Source organism: Saimiri boliviensis, chromosome X (assembly GCF_048565385.1).
Source record: "Saimiri boliviensis isolate mSaiBol1 chromosome X, mSaiBol1.pri, whole genome shotgun sequence".
Taxonomy (NCBI): domain Eukaryota; kingdom Metazoa; phylum Chordata; class Mammalia; order Primates; family Cebidae; genus Saimiri; species Saimiri boliviensis.
In genome coordinates this window covers 68,939,356-68,957,587 of record NC_133470.1, presented here as the reverse complement: position 1 = coordinate 68,957,587, position 18,232 = coordinate 68,939,356, and the positions used below count along the sequence as shown (strand labels likewise).

Below are 18,232 nucleotides of genomic sequence, written 5' to 3'. Positions count from 1 at the left end.
GAAGTAAAATAAATATTATCTTTGAAAAGTTTAGAATCTGGAGTGAATAGCAATCTAACTAATGGAAGAATAATTTGGCATAGCTGCATGTTTTTAGTCTTCTTAATGACAGCAAGACCGGAGATGGAAAGCACACAATACTGAACTTCTGCTTGAGAGAGATCACTCAGTTTCACACTCCACAACCTTTTTCTTAGCAGAGATTTGTTTTCAGGAGCAAACTGATGGTTAGCATTATCTACAGCTCTATGGGTCCAGATGCCAAAACCAATAAAACATTAACACAAAATGAACCACCTTAAAACACAGCTCAGTTCCTTTACTTTGTTGCTATAAATATATGCAGAAGCATTCGTTTTTCTAGAGACTTTAGATCAGGAATCTGATGGTCTTAGCCATCATATCTTTTTGTATTAACAAAAAGGAGGAGGGCCACATTAGACCAGGAATATAATGGCCTGATCCATTATATCTACAAAGTATTAAGTAAAAGGAGGAGTACAGCTCGCTCTGATGATGGGAGAAACACCAGGGTCCTTTGTCTTGCACCTAAAAGATTAATGACACAGACACACGTGGAGTGGTTTTAAGGAGCAGAAAGGTTAATAGGCAATAAAATAGAAAAAAAAGCTCCCGCCTATAGAGGGAGGGCGCCTTCGATTGAAGAAACACCCCTTGTGCTGTGGAAAGCACTGGGTTTTATTAAGAGGCTGGGGAGGCGATATCTAGTTTGCATAGGGCGTAGGTGATTGGTTTGACCAAGTATGTCATTCACATACCTTGAAAAAACTGGCTTTTTCATCCTAGCCTTTTCGTATGCAAATACAGGTAACTATGATGTCCTGTACATGTGGTGTTATCTGGAGGTGGCCATGACACTTGGCGCAAATGGTGACAAGGGGAAGAGAGTGGAAACCACCATGTTGGGTGAACCTGGTTTCTAGCCACTGGCATTTGCATCAGTGCTGGCTTATCTAGTTTTTCAAGATGCTTTGTGTTAAAAAGAAAATGGTTCATGGTTGCCTTTTATTAAAGGAAAATTCCATGGAGAACCTTTACCCTTTCTAGATGCCTAAAGATTATTTCTTAATAACGCCTGTATTAGGCGGGCCAGGAATGATGGCTCACACTTATAATCACAGTACTTTGGAGGCCACATCAGGAGGATTGTTTGAGCCCAGAAGTTCGAGACAAACCTGGTAAATGTAGTGAAACCCATCTCTACAAAAAAAAAAAAAAAAAAAAAAAAAGCTGGTCATGGTGGCACATCCATGTCGTCTCAGCTACTGAGAAGGCTGAGGCAGGAGGATTGCTTGAACCTGGAAGTCCAGGCTACAGTGAGCCATGCTTGCACCACCAAACTGTAGCCTGGGTGACATATGAGACCCTGTCTCAAGAAACAAAAAAAAAAAAAAAAAGAAAAGAAAAAGAAAAAAAAAGTGCCTATTGTATATATTATTTTAATATTAACGTGAAATACCATTCTACAGAATATTTCCATAATTAATTAAATGTCAATAGGTTATTACCTCTGAACTCTAGCTACTTTTCTCCAAATTTTTTAACTGGCCAGATAGCAAGTGCATCATTTTTTTTTTTCTCAGTAAAGGCTACATAAAATTGACGAGACTAATGTTTCTGTGGCTTGCTTTTCTTTTTCTTTCTTCCTTTATTTATTTGTTTATTTATTTATTTATTTATTTATTTATTTGAGATAGAGTCTCACTCTGTTGCCCAGGTTGGAGTGCAGTGGCCCCCAGGCTGGAGTGCAGTGGTACGATCTTGGCTCACTGCAACCTCCACCTCCCGGGTTCAAGTGATTCTACTGGCTCAGCATCCCAAGTAGCTGGGATTACAAGTGTGAGCCACCATACCCATCTATTTGTGTGTGTGTGTGTGTGTGTGTGTGTGTTTAGCAGAGATGGGTTTTGCTATGTTGGTCAGGCTGGTCTCGAACTCATGACCTTGCGATCCATTCACCTCAGCCTCCCAAAGGGCTGGGATTGCAGGCATGAGCCACTACACCCAGCTGTTCTCCTTTTTTTTGATAGCATCTATTCCCCAAATAAAATAATGGGGTATTTGAACAATAATAAAATGAGAAGAAATCATCTACTCTTGAAATGGAGAACTCCTTATGAGTCAAAATTTTCCTTTATTTTGTTGGAAATAACTCTTAGAAAGATTATAAAAACTTCTGGGTCAAATTTTTGTAATATTTTATTTTGTCTCAAAAAATTCAGAAAGACTTGAACTCAGAATTCAAAAATTCACAAGACTACAATGTAAGCCTACAACTAAACTTGCCTACTTTAGATTCAGAATTCACATAGATTTATTGATTGATTGATTGATTGATTGATTGATTTAACTTTAAGTTCTGGGATATATGTGCAGAACATGCAAAGTTGTTACATAGGTATACACATGCCATGGTGGTTTGCTGCACCCCTCAACCCATTATCTACATTAGGTATTTCTCCTATTGCCATACCTCCCCTATCCCCCTACCCTACAACAGGGCTTCGTGTGTTATATTCTCTTCCCTGTGTCCATGTGTTCTGATTGTTCAACTCCCACTTATGAAGGAGAACATGTGGTGTTTGAGCTTCAGTTTCTGTGTTAATTTGCTGAGAATAATGATTTTCAGCTTCATCCATGCCCCTGCAAGAACATGAACTCATCCTTTTTTACAGCTGCATAGTATTCCATGGTATATATGAGCCACATTTTCTTTATCCAGTCTATCATTGATGGGCACTTGGGCTGGTTCCAAGTCTGTGATACTGTGAGCAATGCTGCAAAAATGGTATTTCTGGTTCTAGATCCTTGAGGAGTCACCACACTGTCTTCTACAATGCTTGAACTAATTTACACTTCCACCAGTAGTGTAAAACCATTTCTATTTCTCCACATTCTCTCCAGCATATGTTGTTTTCCGACTTTTTAATGATCACCATTCTAACTGTTGTGAGATGGTATCTCATTGTGGTTTTGATTTGCATTTCTCTCATGACCAGTGATGATGTGTTTGTTGGCAGCATAAATGTCTTCCTTTGAGAAGTGTCTGTTCATATACTTTGCCCACTTTCTGAATGGGTTGTTTTATTCTTGTAAATTTGTTTAAGTTCTTTGTAGATTCTGGATATTAGCTTTTTATAGAATAGACTGCAAAAATTTTCTTCCATTATGTAGGTTGCCTGCTGACTCTGATGATAGTTTCATTTGTTTCATAGAAGCTTTTTAATTTAATTATATCTCATTTGTCAATTTTGGCTTTTGTTGCTAATGCTTTTGATGTTTTAGTCATGACATCTTTGCCCATGCCTATATCCTGAATGGTATTTCCTAGGTATTCTTCTAGGGTCTTTATGGTTTTAGGTCTTACATTTAAGTCTTTAATCCATTTTGAGTTAATTTCTGTATAAGGTGTAAGTAAGGGGTCTAATTTCAGTTTTTTGCATATAACTAGCCAGTTTTCCCAACACCATTTATTAAATAGGGAATCCTTTCCCTGAACGCTCTTGTCTCAGCCATAAACTTCCTTAAGCTGATAAGCAACTTCAGCAAAGTCTCAGGACTTAAAATCAATGTGCAAAAATTACAAGCATTTCTATACACCAATAATAGACAGAGAGCCAAATCATGAATGAACCCCCATTCACAATCACTACAAAAAGAATAAAATACCTAGGAATACATCTTACAAGGGATGTGAGGGACCTCTTCAAGTAGAACTACAAACCACTGCTCAAGGAAGTAAGAGAAAATACAAACAGATGGAAAAACCTTCAATACTCATGGGTAGAAAGAATCAATATCATGAAAATGGCCATATGGCCCAAAGTGATTTATAGATTCAATGCTTTCCCATCAAGCTACCATTGACTTTCTTCACAGAATTATAAAAAACTACTTTAAATTGTAAATGGAACCAAAAAGAGCCCATATAGCCAAGAAAATCCTAATCAAAAACAACAAAGCCAGAGCCATCAGGCTACCTGACTTCAAACTATACTACAAGGCTACAATAACCAAAACTGCATGGTACTGATATGAAAACAGATAGATAGACCAATGGAACAGAACAGAGGCCTCAGAAATAATGCCACACATCCACAACCATCTTGTCTTTGACAAATCTGATAGCTTTATTTTTAAAGAACATGTTTGACTGACAATATCATATTAATATGCTTGTCATTTAAAATAGTCGTGGTATAAAAATGTATATAAAATAAAATTTAACATTTGAATCATTTTTAATGGTTAAGTGTGCAGTTCATTCTTATTAACTACATTCATATCACTGTGCAGCCAATCTCTGGAAGTTTTTCATCATGCAAAACTGAAACTTTATAATAATTTAACGAAAATTCCCCATTTTCCTCTATCTCCAGCCCCTGGAAACCACCATTCTACTTTCTATTTCTATGAGCATGATACTCTACATATCTCATGTAAGTTAAATAAAACACTACTGGTCTTTTTGTTACTGATTTATTTTACTTAGCATAATATCTTCAAGGTTCAACCATGTTGTAGTGTGTAACAGAATTTTTATTCTATTTAGGCTGAATGATATTTTATTGCCTTTATATATACATTTTATTTACCCATTTGCTTTTACTTTTGTATATTTTGAATAATGCTGCTAAAGACATAAGTGTGCAGATATCTCTTTAATACCCTGCTTTGAGTTATTTGCAAATATACCCAGAAATGACACTGCTAGATAATATGGCAATATTATCTTTAACTTCTTGAAAAGACACCAAACTATGTACAAGAGTTCTAATTTCTATACATTCTCTTAAAACACTTGTTACTTATTTATTTTTTTTACATTAGACATTGTATGATATGACACTCATTGTGGTTTTTATTTGCATTTCCCAAATGATTAGAGATTTTGAGCATATTTTTGCATTCATGTGGGCCACATGTTTATCTTCTTTAAAGGAATGTTTATTCAAGTCTTTGTCCATTTTTTAATTGAGTCATTTGGGTTTTGTTTTGCTGTTGAGTCATAAGAGTTCTTTATGTATTTTGTATATTAATCCCCATCAAACACATTATTTGTAAATATTTCCTCCCATTTTTTGGTTTCCTTTTTACTTTTTGAGTGTGTCCTTTAATGCAGTCCATCTTGTTTGTTTTTTGTTGTTGTTGTTGCCTGTGCTTTTAGTATCATATCAAAAATGTCATTGCCAAATCCAAAGTATAAAGCTTTCCTTCTGTGCTTTATTCTAAGAATTTTATAGTTTTATATCTTATGTGTAAGTCTTTGATCCAATTTGAGTTAATATTTGCATATAGTATAAGTTATAGGTCCAACTTTATTCTTTCACATGTGGATATCTAGTTTACACATGACTATTTGTCTACACATGACTTCCCCCTTCAATAGTCTTGGTTGACCCTATATGCAAGGCTTTAATTTTGGACTCTTTATTCTATCTCTAATTACTTTTGTTTTTCTTCCCCCCTCGTTTTTCTCTTCTATTTGACAAAAGTGTTGTACATTTAGGTATATAATATGTTTTGATATGTGTAAACACAATGAAATGGCTAAATCAAGATATTTAATATTACATGTATTCCCCAACATAGTCACCATTTTCTGGGATGAGAATACCTATAATATCCTCTCTTATAACATTTTAGCAATGTTCAATTATACAATTTATTGTTATTAACTATAGTCACTATGATGTAAAATAGGTCTCTTGAAATTACTGTCTAACTGAAATTATATATTCTTTGACCAATAGCTCCTTAATTACCCTTCCTCCCAGGCTCTGATAAATAACATTCTACTCTGCTTCTATGAGTTCAATTGTTTTAGATTCTATTTATGTTTGAGATCATGCTGTACTTGTGTTTCTGTGTCTGGAATATTTCACTTATCATAATGTCTTCTAGGTTCATACACATCATCACAAATTACAATATTTCCTCCTTTTTAAAGACAGATTAGTATTCTATTTTGTATAAAAACCATATTTCTTTATATGTTCATTCATTGATGTGCAATTAGATTGATTCCTTATGTTTGCTATCATAAAAATAAAAAATGTTGAAATGAACGTGGGAGCACAAATACCTCATCAACATACTGAAAACCTGGAAAAATAATTGCAAAAAGACTATCACATAGGCACATTGTCATCAAGTTATCTACAGTTAAGACAAAGGAAATAATCTTAAGGGAGCTATAAGACAAAAGCACTAGTTAACCTATAAAGGAAAACCTATCAGGTTAACAGCAGGTTTCTCAGCAAAAACCCTACAAGCTAGAAGAGATTAGGGCCCTATCTTCAGCCTCCTTAAACAAAACAATTATGAGCCAAGAATTTTGTAACCAGTGAAACAAAGCATTGTATGTGAAGGAAAGAGACAGTCTTTTTCAGACAAACAAGTCCTGAAAGAAATCACCACTACCAAGACACCACTACAAGAACTGCTAACAGGATCTCTAAATCTTGAAACAAATCCTGGAAATATATCCAAACAGTACCTCTATAAAGCAAAAATCACACAGGACTTATAAAACAAACATACAATTTAAAAAGTGACAACAAAAAACAAAAGCAAAATGCATAGGAAATGAATAGCATGATGAATGGAAGGGTACCTCACATCTCAATACTAACACTGAATGTAAACGACCTAAATGCTCCATTTAAAAAATACAGAACTACAGAACAGAAAAATACTCACCAACCATCTTCTGCCTTCAAGAGACTCACTTAGCACACAAGGATTCACATAAAGTGGTGGAAGAAGACATTTTATGCAAATGGACACAAAAAGCAAGAAGGGGTAGCTATTTTTATATCAGACAAAACAAACTTTGAAGCAACAGCAGTTTATAAAGATGAAGAGGGACATTTGATAATGGTAAAAGGCCTTGTCCAACAGGAAAATATCACAATCCTAAACATATATTCAACTAACAATAGAGTTTTCAAATTTATAAAACAATTACTAATAGACTTAAAAAATGAGATATACAGCAACACAATAATACACAATAATAGTGGGGGACATCAATATTTCACTAAGGACACTAGCGATGGGTCATCAAGGCAAAAAGTCAACAAAGAAACAATGGATTTAAACTATACCTTGGAACAAATAGACTTAACAGATATATAAAGAGCATTTCATCCAACTGCAGAATACATATTTTATTCAATAGTTCATGGAACTTCTTCCAAGTAGACCTTATGATAGGCCACAAAATGAGCCTCAATAAATTTAAGAAAATTGAAATTATTTCAAGCACTCTCTCAGACTACAGTAGAGTAAAAGTCGAAATCAACTCCAAAAGTCACCTTCAAAACCATGCAAATACATAGAAATTAAATAACCTGCTCCTGAATCATTGTTGGATCAAAAAGCAAATAAAAATAAAAATTAAAAAATTCTTCTGACTGAACAACAATAACACAATGTCTCAAAACCTCTGGGATGCAGTAAAGGCCGTGCTAAGAGGAAGGTTCATAGCCCTAAACACCTACATCTAAAAGACTGAAAGAGCAAAAACTGACATTTTGCGGTCATACCTTAAGGAACCAGAGAAACAAGAACAAACCAAACCCACATCCAGCAGAAGAAAGGAAATAACCAAGACCCACAAGTAATAGAGATATTAAAATACCCTGACAAAAAATTTAAAATAATTGTTATAAGGAAGCTCAGTGACCTAGGCAATTTGAGGACACAATTTAATGAAATTAGAAAAAACAATACACAATATAAAAATATAACAGAGAAATATATTGAAGTCATTAAAAAGAAATTCTGGAGCTGAAGAATATAATGAATAAAATGAAAACAAAAGCAATAGAGAGCAAAAACATAAGAATTGATGAAGCAGAGGAATGAATATGTAAACTTGAATATAGACTGCTTGAAAATTAATTAGAGAGAAACAAAAACTTTGCCACCCCGGAAATCAGTATAATACCTGACAGGTAGTTTTTAATCTTCACACTCCTCTCAACCTCTACCCTCCAATAGGCCCCAGTGCCTATTTCCCTCTTCTTTGTGTCCATGTATAATCAATGTTTACTCCCACTTGCGAGTGAGAACATGTGGTGTTTTTTGTTCTGTTCCTGCATTCATTTGCTTAGAATAATATCATGAAAGTAGTATTAGAGAAGTAAAAGAAAAGACTATTTTAAGAAAAACAGTTAAACATTTTTACAAATAAAATATCAGTTTGACATTTTATTTCACATTTTACTTTCCTCTTACAAAGACACATACAACTTGCTCCTCATACCCAGTACCAATAAATAAAATACTTTTTACCTGTCCAAACAATACATAAAGATATTAAATACAAAGCATCTATAACCTTTTCATCTGCCTCTTCCTCATTCTAGCACTCACAGGCAATCATTGCCAAGAGTTCCTTGTGTTTCTGTTTATATATATATATATATATATATATATATATAGAGAGAGAGAGAGAGAGAGAGAGAGAGAGAGAGAGAGTAACTATTATCCCTGATTACAATTTTTTGTTTCCTTCCAGTCTTCCATGAGAGTGAGATGACCTTTTAAAGCTGGGATATGATCATGTCATCACCCTGCTTGAAGCCCACATTATTTACCATTGCCTTGGAAACAGAATTTATGTCTACAAATTTCTATATGATCTTGCCTAGGTCTACCTCTCTACTTCATTGCACACCGTGCTACATTAACGTCTGAGTTCAGATACAATCGCCTTTATTTAAATTCTCCAAGAGAAGTCCTTTCTAAACTCAGAGTTTTGAATATGTTCTTTCATCTACTGAATGGCTTCTCCCTCAACACTTGCATAGCCAGCTCCTTCTCATCCATCAGACCTCAGTGTACTGCTAGTTACTCCAAAAATGTGTCCCTGACCGCCAGATTTAAAGTAACTCCTGGCACCCCACAGTATCATCTATTCTTTACTCTTTTTTTGTTTCGCAGTAGTATACCACAATTTGTAATTTTTTTACTTACTTTTGCTTATTTGTTTATTTCCTGCCTCTTCCACTTAGTGCAGTAAATTCCAGGATTGTATGGAATTCATTTGCACTGTTCACTGATGGACACATAGAAACTAGAATTGAGTTAGTACATATTAGATACGTAACAGTCATTTTTGCAAGATAAGTACTGATATATTTTCTCTCATTAGAGATTAGTTTGCGTTTTCCAGAATTTAGTACGAATTTAATCATTTAATATTTATTCATATTGTCATGTGTATCAATGTTTGTTTTCCTTTTTGAGAAATATTTTATTGTGGGAATACCACAATTTGTAAATGCATTCACCTGTTAATGAACATTTGGGTAGTTTCCAGTTTTTTGCTATTACAGATCAAATTGCTATTAATATTTATACACAAGTATGAAAATATGCTTTCTTTTCTCTTAGGTAAATATTGGGCAATGGTATCACAGATCATATGGAAAAATGTATTTTTAACAACATGTGGACATGCCAAACTGTTTTCCAAAGTCACTGTACCATTTTACATTTCTATCAACTGTGAATCAGTGTTCCTTTACATCCTTGCCAGAATTTGGAATAATCTTTTTTAAAAATCCGACATTCTAATGGACATGCAATGGTATCTTATTGTGATTTTGATTTACATTTGCCTAATATGATGTTTAGCATCTTTTCATGTGTTTATTGGCTATTTATATTTTTTTATCTATAAAATCAGGTGTCACTAAGCTATAGGAATACATTCTGAAAAATATTTTTTTAGGCTATTTTCTCATTGTGTGACTATCACACAGTGTACTTAAACAAATCTAGATAGCTTAACCTACCACACATACAGGCTATATAATATAGCCTATTACTCCTAGACTGCAAACATATGTGGCACATTGCTGTACTAAATACTGTAGGCAATTTTAACACATGGTAAATCTTTATGTATTTAAACATAGAAAAAAATACAATGAAAATGTTGTAAAAAGGTGAAAAAATGATACCCCTGCATAAAGCACTTACCATCATGAATGGAGCTCACAGGACGGGGGGAGTAGCTCTGAGTCAACTGGTTAGTGGTAAGTGAATGTGAAGGCCTAGGACATCACTGTACACTACTGTAGACTTACAAATATTGTACACTTAGACTACACTAAATAAAAAAGTTTCCGTCCTTAATAATAACTTAACTTTAACTTACTGTAACTTTTTTTACTTTATAAACTTTTTAAATTTTTAAACTTTTGACTCTTTTGTAATAACAGATGAAAAAACAAACACAATTGTACAGTTGCACAAAAATATTTTCTTTCTTTATATCCTTGTGCTATAGTCTTTGCTATTTTTAATTTTTTCAATTTTTATTTAATTTTTATTATTAGAAACAAGACACAAGCACACCTATTAGTTTAGGCCTACACAGGTTCAAGATATTCAATATAACTGTCTTCCCTCGTCACATCTTGTCCCACTAGAAGATCTTCAGGGGTAATAAAGTTAACAGTGGGGGTGGGGGAAGTGCAGGGGCTCAGCTCCCTCCCCCTTGACTGCCAAAGATATAACTGGGGGATGGGAAGAAAGCTGCAGGGGCCTTCCAAAGATGCTGCTAGTTCCCAGATCCAATGTGCCCAGGTCCTAAGCCTCTCTTGCCCCAGGAATCAGGGAAGGCGCCCTGGAGGCACGGAGAGCTTATCGTTGGAATAAATATCACGAACCCAAAGAGTTTAGCAGAGAGCAATTTATTAGACAGAGAGAGAAAGAGAGAAGGAGAGAGAGCTGCCACACTGCAGTGGGAGGGGAATCCTGAGGGAATATCACCACAGGTAAGGGACAGTGGGTTTTTAACCTTGGAGTAGAAATCTTTCAAGTAGTTTCTCTTTATTGACGTTATTGTTACAATTGTCAAAAAATTACCTCTTCATACACAGAAAACCATACAAGACTATGTTATATTTACTTTTTAAATTTGTGTATCTTTTAATATTTTAATATACACAAATTTAAAAAGTAAATATAACATAGTCTTGTATGTTATTACATACATGCAAGAGAATACAGCCTTAAGAGAAAAGGCTATTTTCTCTTAAGTTCTTAAAAGAACTTAAGTTCCATACAATCCTGGAATTTACTGCACTGAGAACTGGAAGAGGCAGGAAATAAACAAATAAGCAAAAGTAAGCAAAAAATTACAAATTGTGGTATACTACTATGAAACAAAAAAAGAGTGAAGAATAGATGATACTGTGGGGTGCCAGGAGTTCTTAAAAGAACTTAAGAGAAAATAGCCTTTTATAGTTTGATAGATATATAACATCTCAGTTGCTCTTCCTTCCTTCCAGAAGATTCAAGCTTCTCTTTGATATTTGTAAATAACTTGAGCATTTATTATAGAGTAGGTCTATTAGTAATAAAACCTCTTAGTTTTTTGTTTTTTTTTTCTTTTATCTGAAAATGCCATTATTTACTCCTGATGTGCTAGGAAAATAGAATGTATGATTGACATTTTTTTTCTTTTTAACTTCAAAGATTTTGTTCCATTGTTTTCTGAACTTCATAGTTTCTGATGAGGCTTCCATGATGTTCGAATTCTTGTTCCACTGCATGTAGTGTATTACTTTCAGGGAAGATTTAAAGTTTTTTGTTTTGTTTTGTTTTTTTTTTTCTTTAGCTTTGGTTTTCAGCAATTTAATTGTGATGTGTATAGACATAACCTTTTCTGAATTTATTTTATTTGGAGTCTGCTGAACTTCTTGAATCTGTGAATGTATGCCTTTCCCCACATTTGAGGTTTTGGTCATTATTTCTTCAGATAACTTTTCACTTCATTCTCTTTCTCTTCTTCTAGAATTCTAATTACTTTTGGAGAGTGTGACACAAGTCCCATTGCCCATTTTTTCAATCTTCATTATTCTCCTTTTTGCAATCTGGATAACTTCTAGCGATCTTCTAGTGATTTTATTTTTATTTTCCTTGATTCTTTCCTATGTCAATCTTTAAAATTGATGATATTGAACTTTTTGTTTTAAATATTCCATTTTTTTCTTGTATTATATTTTATATTTTCTCTGATAATTTCTATCTTTCTATTAATGACAACTGTGTTTACCTCTACCTCATAGAACACAGAATAGCTTTTATGTCACAGGGCACTAAGTTTTGGTTACACAAGATAAATAAATTCCACAGATTAACCATACAGCATAGTGCCTACAGTTCACAATACTGTATTGTTTACTTAAAAATTTGCTGAGTATGGATCTTATGTGACATGTTCTTATATTGTTAATAATAATAGTAATGATAATAATAATAAGTAAAGACAGCAGGAGGAAGTTTTTGGAGGTGATAGGTTTATGACATAGATTGTAGTGATGACTGCACAAATGTGTCCTTATCTTCAAACTTATCAAGTTTTATATACATTAAATATGTATAGCATTTGTGTGTCAATCATATTTCAACAAAGTGATTTAAAAATAAAGTCTCAAATATAAATCAAAATCACAATGAGTTAGACTATCACAATAATCAGAATGGCTATTACTAAAAAGTCAAAAAACAGCATATGCTGGCGAGGTTGGAGAGAAAAGGGAAGACTTATCCTGCTGGTGAAAATGTAAACTAGGTGGGCCACTGTGGAAAGCAGTTTGGAGATTTCTCAAAGAAGTTAAAACAAAACTGTCATTCCATGCAGTTATCCCACTAGTGGATATATGCCCAAAAGAAAATAAATTATATCAAAAAGCTACATGCACTAATATGTTCATCACAGCCCTATTCACAACATCAAAGAAATAGAATCAACTAAGATGTCCATCAAGAGTAGACTGGATAAAGAAAACGTGGTACACTGGGAGGCAGAGTTTATAGTGAGCTGAAATTGTGCCACTGCATTCCAGCCTGGGTGAGAGAACAAGACTCTGTTTTGCAAAAAAAAAAGAAAGAAACAAAAAGAAAAAAGAAAATGTGGTACATATACAACATGGAATACTATACAGCCACAAAAAAAAAGATGAAATCATGTCCTTTGCATAAACAAAAATGCAACTGAAGGGCATTATCTTAAGTGAATGAATGCAAGAAGAGAAAACCATATTCCACATGCTCTCATTTATAAGTGGGAGCTAGGCATTGAATACACATAGACACAAAGATGGGAACAATAGACACTGGAAACTCCTTGAGGGAGAAGAACATGGGTTGGAAGGCAACTTATTATCTACTGTGCTTACTATCTAGGTAACAGGATCATTCATACATTAAGCCTCAGCAACACAAAATTTACCCATGCAACAAATCTGCATATGTACCCGCTAGAACCTAAAATAAAAGCAGAAGAAAATAAAAGATCCATAAAGGAAATATACACTAAATTATGATAATAATTTGCATAAAATTATGAACTCCCTTACAAAATAAAATCAACAGTGTTAGAAGAAACTGAAACTAATTTCTAATGAAGTCAATGAGCTATAAGTTCTATGGTTCACGAAAATTTGGGACTAGAATAAATTCTTGATTCATGCCTATTGCAACCTCAGCGTTGCTTATCCTCCGAGGTGTATCATCAACAATTTGACACTCCAGTTAAATTCCATGCAGTTTTTAAGAACAATAAACATGGAGAAAAATTTTTAAGTGTATAAAGTTGTTTCAGCCAACAGATGTAGAGTAATTGCTACAAGTAAATGAATATCAGGCAATCAACCTGATTCAGACTGCATGTTTTACTTGAAGTTTCTGTGAGACTATCCAAGCAGGTTATTAAGCAGGGACTTTGAAATGACAACATGAAATTCAAGAGAAAAGTTGAGTATAGATATGGAGTCATATACCTAAAGACAATAATTGAAATACATGAGTGTATTAATAAGACAATATGTGCAAAAATGAAAGGTTTAAAAATGTATAAAATACCAATCTAGGGACTCCATATTTGGGTCCCCTTCCGCGAACACTCTCGTGGAAGCCATCTTCCTCTTTCCTGGATTTCCCCACTGGGGTCCCCTTCCACACTCTCTCGTAGAAGCCTGTCTTCCCCTCCTAAACTCCATCTCTCTCTCTATTCCTTTCCACTCAGTGTGGAAGCTGCTTTCCTCTCCTGGATTCCATTTTTCTGGATTCTCTCACTCAGTGTGAGAGTCAGCTGTTTCTTTCTCTCTTCTCCTGTTTCTCTCTCTCTCTCTAAATAAATCACTTTCTACAAGAAAAAAAAAAGTACCAATCTAGGTATCAGATAAGAAAAACAAGAAAAGAGATAAAGATACCAAGCTTACTTTCTGTTACAGTGCCTAGATTATAGCTGACGATCTATGTTGAATCTGAATAAAAAGACAACACAAGGATGAAGTGAAATAATTCTAAAGTTAGAATAGAGTTAAGCATATTTTGAGTTAAAGGGAAATAATACAGTAGATAAAGAGTTAAATAGAATAAATTGAGATTAGAGACATTGATAAAAATATAAGGAGTCTGTATTAGAAGCAATGCACCATGGTAGCATTATTATAAATTTCCTGATAGAAAAAGTCATAGGATTCAATATGTACCTTTTGTGGTAAAATAAACTTTACTTAGCAATTAATTGATTTACATCAAGGTAAGAGAAAAGAAGGTATCACATCAGATCTTCATAAGTAAGTGGTTAGATAAATAATGGTAACCCATTCTTTAAGATAAAGTAAATAAAAGAGTTTATCTTTAACATCTCTTATTATCCCACCCTCTACATTCCAAACAAGGCACTATAAAAAGGGGCAGAGGATCAATATCACCAAATTGTATAAACATCAAGAGAAGAGATGTTTCTACATAAAAGGGAAAGAATAATTAGTAAAACATGTGAAGAGAATCCCGTCTCCACATCACAGTCCAATTCCATATGCATGGTGAAATTAAAGATAGCATCCACTAGAGAATGTTTTTTTTAATTTATCTGTGAAAGAACAATGTTTGTTAAAGCAAAGGAAGAGAAGTTATTCTGTGATAAGAATTTAGAATGTAAAGAGATTTGTTCACAAAGGAACAGTAGAATGGTAGGGATAAAGGCCAATGGTAATGGTGAAAAGAGCTGGGGTAAGGATGTGCACAGTGTCATAGGGAGTTAGTAATACAGAGGAAATAGTTTTAGAGAGGCGTTATCTTTCAGCTGGTCATTGAAAGTAACAGAAATGCAGTCATGGTTAGAACTTACTGATCTTAAGTAGACTGTTATTGAGGCACGGAGAACTAACAAAAGATTGCAGGTTAACCTGTTCTGATTGTGCTATGTGTTTCTATCCTTGCCTGTGCCACCTGTTATGTTGGTGAGAACTGCCTTTAGGTTATACGGGAGCAGCAAGAAGATACTTGTACGGGTGGGGTCTACCACAATCTGAGCAGCTTCTGGTTTTGGTAAGTTCTGCCACACTATCTATAAAATGGACAAAAAAGAGAAAAGGACAATTGAACACAGGGCTGCACAAGAAAGAAACAATAACCATAGAAGCTCATACCGTGTTTTCCTTTGCCGTTGTTCAGATATTATTTCTTTATTGTATTAAAATATATATATTACATACAATTGGCCAATTTAACCATATTTAATTGTACAGTTTAGTGGTATTAATTACCTTCACAACATTTTGCAATCATAACCACTATCTGTTTATAAAATATTTATACCACCCAAAACATAAACTCATAACCATTAAGCAATAACTCTTCACCACCATTATCTACCCTTAGCCCCTGGTGACCACTAATCTACTGTCTGTCTCTAGTAATTTGCCCATTTCAGATATTTCACCTTCATTTCCTAAGAAAGATATTGGTCATTGCTTAAGAGCACTGAGTTATCATCTTTAGAAGACTGGCCACTGACGGTATACTGAGACGACATATAAACTGGAGAGCAGTAAACAGCTTACAATGACCAGAATTGTCATAAAAATGAGTTAAGTGACTCAAATATCATCTAATAGATATTTCTTGGAACTGAAAATTTAGAAAGAAAATGTTCTATCTGAAAGGTCACAATGACTTTTCAACTCCTGCCAACTGTTGTCATTAAGTAATTAGAAACTCGGTGCTGCCAGATTTTTCTTTTCTAGGAAAACTAGAGCATTCAAACTGTTAGGCAAAAAGTCCAAAATTTTTAAAAGTCTGTAGGTCAAATCTGGCCCTTGTGTCATCAGCTTATGGACTTTATATTACAAAGAATTATTTCGTTGCAGAAAAATGCTATTATATTTTAAATGGCATGCATTTGTAATAAACAAAGATACAAGCTTTGTGACTTTTTTGAGCAAATCTGAGAGGCCCAGGTATACATGCACAAAAAGAGTATTTCCTAAGGATGAGGAATGGCAAAGCAGAATGAGCAGAAGGTCAGGAATCCAAGGGGCTCTAGAATGGTAAGTTATTTCTTTGTGCCTTTGTGTTATTTAATTCATTTTTTCTTTTGACAAAACCGTATATATTTATTATGTACAACATGATGTCTTGAAATTTACATACATCTTTGAATGGTGAAATTTACCTTGTGAATTTCACCTTGTGAATAATGGTGAAAACTACCTCACATTGCTCTCGTTTTTATGATAATACTTAACATGCATTCTTTCAGCATTTTTCAATCATGCAATATATCATTAAACATAGTCACCTTGATGTACAATAGATCTCTTGAATATATTCTTCCTATCTCCCAGGCAATGTCTCACTAACCTCCCCTTCCTCCTAACAACTCTAGCCTCTGTAATCACCATTCTACTGTACTTCCCTGAGATCAACTTTTTTAGATTAAGGACAGTGTCCACTAGAGAATTTTTTTTATTTATCCTGTGAAAGAACAATGTTTATTAAAGCAAAGGAAGAGAAATTGTTCTGTGATAAGAATTTAGAATGTAAAGAGATTTACATATATAAGCGAGATCATCTGGTATTTATCTTTCTGTGTTTTTGTGCCTTTGAAAAATAGTGCCTTGCCATCTTGATAGAAATTCAATAATTATTTGTTCAATTGTTTAAAAAGGAAAGAAAAAAGCATCAGTTAATATGACCTTATTGAACCATTCAAATTAGTAATGCCATCATTAAAGTTATAAAAAGCATTTCACTTTCTAAACATCTGGAAGAGGCAGCTTTTTAGCTTTCCTGGGTTTTCCTAAGCTAAGAAAATTGGTAATAATTCATGGGTCCCATTTTGTGAGCAAGATTTTCTCTTTTAGATGTCAAAATAATAATAAAAAAAAGTTTAAAAACACTAACTATGAAGATCTTTCTGGTGAGACTGACAATAAGTGTGTATTACTTTTTGAAACACTCAGTACTTACTTTAAACATTTTACGTAAAATTATATTGATCTCTGCTTAAAAATATTCCCTGAAAAACATATATGGTCTCAATTTAAAACAAGAGATACAGGCCGAGGACACCAAAAATCTGATTCCCTTCTTCTGTTCCAAGCAATACATAATAAATTTTTATACAGTATTTGTTACTTGAGTACAATTGAAAATTGCATCAATTCTCACAGCCTTGGCTTCAAGGTTTTTTCTTTTGTTGTTGTTCTTCTTCTTTATGATCCGAATTCTGATGGGTCCCTCTTGTGGTTAAAATCAGAAGAGGTTATATGAGTTTCGTTTTATTTTCTTGTTTATAAAAAGATCTAAAATAAAACCCACTGTGAAAAAATAAAAAGTTATGAAAAGTTATTTCTGAAACGTTTGAATTTATTTTCCCTACCCTCAAGAGGTTAATAGATAACAGGGAATAAAGGCACAGGAGCAGATATTTCAATGCGGTGTTATTAATACCAAAAGGAATGATTTTCACAACGAGCAGTAGTGGCACAAAGAAAGTATCTGATTCCTTTTACCTCTTGGGAATGTTAGTAAGGAAATAGTACTGCTTGTTTGATTCTTCAGGGCTTTGGTTAGAATGCTAAGCTACGATTATGTGAGAAGAAAGGCAAGTGTCAGAATTATTTTTGAGGCAGTATGTCGAGGGCTCAACACTGGGATCAGAAAAAAAAAGAAACTAAGATAAACATAAGAGTCAAACTTGAAAGCTAGACAGAGATTAATTATCCAGGGATGATATTAGAGATGAGCAATAGGTAGACTTTGGCCAAAAACAAAACAAAAAAAAGTGTAGAAAATCTGACAGGTGATTTCTTTCTTGTAGTAAAATAAACTTTGCCACTTTGATCATATTTTTTGCTTTGCACATTTTAAGTTTCTAAGTTTTTAAAAT

The 18,232-nt window shown here is 33.9% G+C and overlaps 1 long non-coding RNA gene across 1 annotated transcript in view; it reads left to right on the top strand.

Moving 5' to 3' along the window:
- The window catches only part of LOC120366587 (uncharacterized), a 79,203-nt gene that overhangs the window by 10,784 nt on the left and 50,187 nt on the right, over positions 1–18,232 (top strand). Inside the window, exons 2-3 of the long non-coding RNA XR_005581204.2 lie at positions 4,401–4,460; positions 15,317–15,387. This is a non-coding gene — a long non-coding RNA (uncharacterized LOC120366587). The remainder of the gene's footprint in view (positions 1–4,400; positions 4,461–15,316; positions 15,388–18,232) is intronic.